Source organism: Sinocyclocheilus anshuiensis, unplaced genomic scaffold (genome assembly GCF_001515605.1).
Source record: "Sinocyclocheilus anshuiensis isolate Anshui unplaced genomic scaffold, SAMN03320099.WGS_v1.1 scaffold546, whole genome shotgun sequence".
In the NCBI taxonomy this organism is placed as follows: domain Eukaryota; kingdom Metazoa; phylum Chordata; class Actinopteri; order Cypriniformes; family Cyprinidae; genus Sinocyclocheilus; species Sinocyclocheilus anshuiensis.
In genome coordinates this window covers 670,004-677,668 of record NW_015542451.1, presented here as the reverse complement: position 1 = coordinate 677,668, position 7,665 = coordinate 670,004, and the positions used below count along the sequence as shown (strand labels likewise).

The following is a 7,665-nucleotide window of genomic DNA, read 5'->3' as shown; positions in this document are numbered from 1 at the left end:
AAGAGAGAGAGAGAGAGAGAGAGAGAGAGAGAGAGAGAGAGAAATCAACAGCTGTGGCTGCTAAAATTTTTCTTAACAAATACACAGCACAACCATTTTAGGTTTTACAGACTGAACTTAAATTTACAGTAAAAATTGTACATTTCATTAACTAATATAATGTTAATATACCAACCGAGTGACCTAGTGGAATACAAAACACGCAACACTAAAATAATGCATAAACATTAACATGTTACATAAAGCCCTAAAGTACATACCTGATATAAAAAAAAACATTTTTTTAAAAAGGCATCGTTATTTAAAAAAGAAAATTCTGGGAATGTTAATTTACAGATTTTTACTGTAAATTATATGATGACTTGCCATTTTTCACTTCCATAAACTGTACATTTAACAGTATTTTACTATAAAATTATATGAAATGTCCTGTTAGATAAAAATTTTTACTGTATATAGTAAGTGAACTTACTGTTAACCAATTAACAGATTTTTAACTTAGTTTACTGTTAAAATCACAGTTAAACACTAAAATCTTCACATTATTTGTTTCATTCACATTGACTCTTATAAAATTTTAAATTACGAATTCAAAAAAAAAAAATAATAATAATTGTAAAAAATTGAATAAAAAATTTAAAAATATATATATTTTCACCATTTACTCTATGCCATTTATGTTGTGCCAAACTCATTTTACTTGCAGAAATATGCATTAAAATGTCCTCAGTAAAGGGAAAGTTCACCCAAAAATTAATGAAGGCATCATTTAATCACTCTCATGTTCCAAACATGTTCCTTCTGTTGAACACAAAAGAAGATAATTTGAAGAATGCGGGTAACAAACCCGCTTCTGGCAGCCATTGACTTTCATAGTATGGAAAAAGAAAAGGAGTTCAATGGCTATCAGTAACTATCCCTTAACTCACATGGCTATATGGAAAAGAGTGTTCAGTACATTCTTCATAATATCTTCTTCTATGTCAAGCATATACGATGACAGAATTTTAGCTTTGAACTATCACTTTAAGCTTCTCTCTGCATGACTCTAAATTAGATTAAAACCCTGTCTGACGTAACCCGTCTCACCTGTCCGCTGGAGAAGACGAAGACGAGAGCAGCTCCAGCTGCGGTGAGGCCCCAGGTGAACAGGGTCCCCAGCAGGGCCTGAAGCACGGGACTGACGCCTGCGATCATGATGCCTGGTCAAATGAAACACACAGAGACGGAGGATGCAGTTTATTCCTCCCACAGACGGGTGTGTGAACCAAATCCTGTTTATCCAGGATATCTGCAAACACTGCTGCTCTGCAGATTAAAACTACTACATTTACATAACCATTGTGTTTATTTACAGGTAGAGTCAATGGCAACAGATATAGTTTATAATTACTGCCCATTTAAACCATAATGTTTATTTACAGGTAGAATTAATGGCAATTAACGGATGCAGTTTGTAATTATTGTTTCATTTCTGCCATATTTGTGTTACATTATATCTACTGTCAGTTGAGAGAGTGCAACAGCTGTCATTACGCATGAATCAAATAAACATATTAACTAACTCTGCAGTTTCTTTTATCTTATGAATGTTAAAGCAATCTCTCAAGTGACATAATAATTTAAATGCAGCGCTATTTGATGAAACCACACAGACTGAAAGACTCCTGTAAAATGTATCTGCACTTTTATTTAAATATTTCAGTATTTCAAAAACACACACACGAAAAAAAAAAAAAAAAAAAAAACGAATCGATGACAGTTTTGTGGTTTCTGGGCTTGTTTTCATTCATTTTACTGCCGCAGAATACACTGCTTACTATTAAATAGTACTTACTGTTTAGAGAACAGCTTCACTTCCTGCTTCCCTGTGTACACGTGTCTGTGTTACAGCCGAAGTCCCGCCTCCCTCGAGCTCCTATTGGTTCATTCACAGTTTTAAAGTGACCGCGTCAGCTACTTTCCAAACACAGGTTAACGCATGAAGTTTACAATTGACAGAAAAGTGTTACAGCTGAATACTGTTGTGAACTCGTGGATTATGTCTTTTTCTTTTTTGGAAACTTATATTACTAGAAAATGGTGCCTTTGGGAAAAAAAAAAAATTATAAATCAATCAACCAATCAATCAATAAATGCACTAAAAACATAATATCATTAAAAAAAAATAATTTACTTATTGATATGGTGACCTGCTTCTGTATACTGTATAAAAAAAAGAAATTAGCTACAAGTTTTCGAACTTGCAGCTAAATAAAACAGATTACTGGAGTGTGTTTTACAAGAAAATACTATTTCAGTCTTTCAGCATTTCATTTAAAAGTTTTGGCTGCAGCTTGGTAATTATTTGTGAAATTTACTAGCAATTTCTGAGTGAAAGTTATTTCAAAGTAAAAAAAAAAAATGTTTGGTGTAGTATATACAGAATATTAAATTAATTATTTAATTAATTAAAAAAAAAATTAATTAATTTTTTATTTAAATTAATTATTAGCAGCATTCTGGGCCCCTGCTTGTATTATTCTGGATACATTTGCATGTGCTCTGATGCTTTCACGCTGCTTTATATTCAAGTGACCCAAGTTTGAACCCCTTTTAAATCATATTCCAATCCCAAGAATGATACAATTATAAAATGTAATACTTTTTATATTGCAGTATTTCTCTAATCAACCTTTTCCTATCTCTAGTCCTTTATCTTTTAATTTTTGGCATGTGCGTTAGCACCTTTGTATTTGCTCTTCAGTTATTACTCTCCTTTTATCTTTCATCTCTTTTCTCATTTATTTGATCTAATTTCTTGTTTGATAACGGCAGCTCTTTTGGAAATGCATTTGGTTAAGTATCCTGCACTGCTTCTTGTCTCTTTCATGACAATGTGATTGTATTATTTTCTTATTAATACATGAAATACTTTGCATAGATTATACTGCATTTCTCATCAGGTTACAGGTCATAGACTGTCAACAACAAATTAGTCAAAATGCAACATAACAAATAAAGCATCGCTCAATTTTATGTGCATTTGAGATCTGTAATTCAGTTCAGGGTGAACGATAATCCATAAGAAATTTGATCAGAGAACAGAAATGAAAGATAGAAGGGGAGTCATTTCAGTAGTGCTTGAAAAGCAGAAATAATGGAACTAATTAAAAAAACACACATGCAACAAAAACTTGAAAGACAAAGAAATAAAGAGATGCACAGACGAGACCAGGAACATGTATTAAAGCTTTCTGAAGCAACGGTTTCAGAACATTTTGAATCATTCTAAAACAATTACAATTCTTAGAAACTACAGCATAATGTTCCGTATGTTCCTTGTTAAGAGCTACATGAAAACTCCAGCCCAGAACAGTGAAACCAAATGCTGGCCATGTAGATTTATTAGAGAGGAATGGATACCTGTCTTCAAGTCACTCGAGGCCCTTTAAGACCTCTAAATAAGCTCAGCCTACAAAGCATTTCCAAGTTTACAGTAACACGCCAATGAAAAGTTCCAAATTCTAGGAATGATTTCATGGAATTGGGAGTAGAGTGATCTCCAAAACATTCTGCATATTGCATAACGACAAATCTGCTACTAAAACTGTGCTTGTCACCGAGGTGAGTATAACCAGTACCTCCCTCAGTTGCTGTTATCCTGGGAAGCTCACTGTGAGAATTGCGGCATTCCAACTATGCGTGTCAGAGGAGGAGCAGGACTGAGGTGATCGCTCATTACTCTTGCCCTTTTATCTGCAACCGTTTCCACTCACCGTGGCCTTGCACGTGATAAATGATTCACTGACCAACAAACAAAGACAATCAGAGGGAAATATAAACACTGAAGGTGGGAACGCAGCACATTAAAACAAGCAGAGGGAGAGATTCATCACTCATCCTTTGGGGACGTATTTGGAAAGTGGGTGGCCCAGAGGGGAAGTTGGGGGTTGATCGGCTCAGATTGACCCCCCACTGAACTGCGAGGAAAGCGAGGAAACAGAGGGGTGGAGAGAAGGAGGAAAATGAGAGGGAGTGAGCAAAGGAGTGTGAAAGAAAGGCTGGATGGACCTTCTGACAAGGGTGTTTAGTTATGAAAACAAAAGTATTGTAACAGATGGCACCCTGGAAACCTCATAACAGCGGATTGGAACGAGCCAGCGCAGCTTATGAGAGTCAACGGATGACTTTAGACACACACACACACTCTGGACGCTGCAGGGGGGATGTATAAGATCTCACTAGGAGAGTCAAACACCCACTAGATTTCTGCTTTGGAGTCTAGATCTTTCAACAAATATCCTACCACTCATTTGAGTTGGCAGTTTGTTTTTCCTCCAAGCTTATGCTGAAATTGCTTCAAAGACCGACCGGGGACGTTCTTGAGATGGGAAAATAAACCAGCTTCAAGGACAAGGTGGATGCAAACCTGTGGAGATCTAATTTAGGCAAGATCTGATACTCTTGATCTTCTCCTGCAAGGACTATAAACTACAAACGTTTTTGACCAGAAAGTTTGTCAAGTTACAATACATTTCCGCAACTTCTGCAAGGACTGCAAACTATTTTCTTCCAGAAATCTTGGCAATTTTTTAATAAGTTTGAACTCCTGCGAGGACTACAAACCATTGTTTTTCAGAACTTTTAGCCATTTCTAATACGTTTGAACTTCTCTTGTAAGGACTGCCAACCATTTTTTGACATTTTGGCATGCTCTAATGCATTTGAACTTCTTCTGCAAGGACTAAAAATAATTTTTGACCAGAAATTTTAGCATGCTCTAATGCATTTGAACTTCTTCTGCAACAACTACCAACAATTTTTGACACTTTGGCATGCTCTAACGCATTTAAACTTCTTCTGCGAGGACTAAAAATAATTTTTGACCAGAAATTGTAGCAAGCTCTAATGCCTTTGAATTTCTTCTGCAAGGACTACAAACAATTTTTGACATTTTGGCATGCTCTAATGCATTTAAACTTCTTCTGCGAGGACTAAAAATAATTTTTGACCAGAAATTGTAGCAAGCTCTAATGCCTTTGAATTTCTTCTGCAAGGACTACAAACAATTTTTGACATTTTGGCATGCTCTAATGCATTTAAACTTCTTCTGCGAGGACTAAAAATAATTTTTGACCAGAAATTGTAGCAAGCTCTAATGCCTTTGAATTTCTTCTGCAAGGACTACAAACAATTTTTGACATTTTGGCATGCTCTAATGCATTTAAACTTCTTCTGCGAGGACTAAAAATAATTTTTGACCAGAAATTTTGGCCAAATCTAATACTTTTGAACTACTTCTGCAAGAACTACGAACCATCTTTGACATTTCACCAAGATCTAATACACTTAAACTTCTCCAAGAACTACAAATCGTTTTTTTGACTAGAAATGGAAACTGCGAAACCTTTGGGAATGTTTTACGACAATGTTTCGATTCTAGATCTGGACAGCGCTGCGATAAACAACGTCTACATTCGGGAGGACTTCGATGCTTTCAGCGTCACCATGGCCGTCTTGTACCTGGCCGTGTGCATTGTGGGATTGGCCGGGAACTCGCTGGTCATCGTCACCATTCTGAAACTGGACAAAATGTCTTCGGCGACCACCGTCTACATTTTCAACTTGGCTTTGGCGGATGGACTCTTCATGGTGGGACTCCCGTTCATCGCCATCCAAAACTTCCAGGACCAGTGGATCTTCGGAGAAGCTGTTTGTAAGCTGGTTATGGTTCTGGATGGCATCAATCAGTTCACAAGTGTGTTCTGCTTAACGGTGATGAGTGTTGATCGCTATATGGCTCTGGTAGACCCGCTGCGCTTCGCTCGCTGGCGGACGCCGCGACGGGCGAAGCTCATCGCTGCATTAATGTGGTTTATCTCTCTGTTTCCAGTGCTTCCAATGGCTATTCACTTTTCCGCCACCTACGGTTTGTGCACCGTTGACCCTCATATTGCATCTGAGTCCTGGTGGTTGGCCTTTCTTAGCTACACATTCGTACTGGGCTTCGCCTTGCCGTTCACCATAATGATTGTGTTTTACACGGCACTTCTAGTGACTCTGAGAAACGCCAGAGAGCAAACGTCTTCTTCAATGGAAAGTCACAGGTTTGAGACACAGGTAACCAAGATGGTGGTGGCGGTTGTTTTGGTGTTTGGCATCTGCTGGCTGCCGTTCTACGTCTTCAACTTTTGCTCCCTGCACCGAATAGACCTGGTGCTCGATTTCACGCGTGGCTTTGAGTTTGTGGTGCTGCTGTCGTACTCGTGGAGCTGCGCCAATCCAATACTGTACGCATGTCTGTCAGAAACATTTCGAAGGCATTTCCACGCCCTCCTCTGCCCTCACAAGAGCTCCCCGACACACTTTGACAGAGACACCGAGGGGTTTGTCTTGCACGACACTAATGTACAAAGCACGCTAGCTTAGTACGTCTCTGTTTACATGTAAATATTTCGAAGGGTTTGTGTTGCAATGCATTCCCACTTTGCAAACAGACAATCTTTGCTTGCCACATTTTTCTAGTACACTGTCTCTGTGATTGCTTTTGCTTCTATGCAATAGAGAAAAAGACATGAGCAGACTGAGTCATGATAAGTGGCGAGTGGAAGTCGATAACTCACCTTATGCTGCAGCAACGCTCTTTTACCACTAAAGCAAAGTTGCTTGCTTTCCATGCAAAGGAAGGGCCGTGTTGTAAAGGATGATTATGCAATTTCTGCTCTACTGTACAATTGCTGTCATACTGATTGTGGACTTCAGGATGATGTCATGGTTGTCATGGCATCCAGCTTGGACCAAATATTTGAGGACTTTTGTGTGACTGCTGCCGAATGACACATGAAAAAAGAATGTGGTTGTGAATTTGTTTGAAAACAGTTGATAAATGAGATGTTAATGGGCAACACTGGTTTAAATGACCATGTGTTATTAATTATATATACAATATCTACACAGGGTAATGTATATTTTTATTATTTGATTTATATATATATTTAGCTATTTTTTTTGCTAAAATTCTTTATTTGGTTCGACAGGATGCCACACCAAGAAACCAGAAGTAATTATGCTTTGTAATATATTCTGAATTTATGATTAGAAATTAACAATTTATCCTTGTTTCCAGTGTATCACAGTATTTTGCCAATATTTTATGTTTATGGTTTATGACGATATTTTACTTTATTGCATGTATGGAACACTTGCATATAATCATCCAAAACATATGGATTTTTACTTTCTACAGATGTAAATTATCATTGTTCAGAAACATTAAAATTCACAGCTAACAACAGAGTGTCTAATTCTCTTTGTTTAAGTAAGTAGATTGAATTATTTAAACATTTATGAATCTCTGAGCACATCCTACCAAAGATTAAAGTTAAAGTTTTCAGATTAAACTTTCAGAGAATCAAACATGCATCCAATTTGAGCCGTTTCTGCTTTAAAATGTATAAATGAATAACCGCTTGCAGAGAAAAACATGAAGTTTGACTCTGACTTGATTAATATCTTGACTTGCAACTGAGAAATGCATTGAGAAAATGGTCCACAGAACTTCTTTGTCTCACATCTGGCCCACATTTGAAATGTTATAAACATGTTGTTTTTTCTGCAGTTTTATAGGCAGCCAAGGTGCAATACAAGCCTATAACATACCTTTCCTTACTCAGTATTCATGAC

General features: G+C 37.1%; 1 long non-coding RNA gene and 1 pseudogene across 1 annotated transcript in view; one reads left to right on the top strand and one right to left on the bottom strand.

The window, feature by feature from the left end:
• The window catches only part of LOC107693651 (uncharacterized), a 3,777-nt gene extending 1,863 nt beyond the window's left edge, over positions 1 to 1,914 (bottom strand). Inside the window, exons 1-2 of the long non-coding RNA XR_001634780.1 lie at positions 1,838 to 1,914; positions 1,090 to 1,202 (exon numbers count right to left, since the gene is read on the bottom strand). This is a non-coding gene — a long non-coding RNA (uncharacterized LOC107693651). The remainder of the gene's footprint in view (positions 1 to 1,089; positions 1,203 to 1,837) is intronic.
• Positions 1,915 to 5,354: 3,440 nt separating this feature from the next.
• On the top strand, positions 5,355 to 6,193 carry LOC107693615 (somatostatin receptor type 5-like; annotated as a pseudogene).
• Positions 6,194 to 7,665: the final 1,472 nt, after the last annotated feature.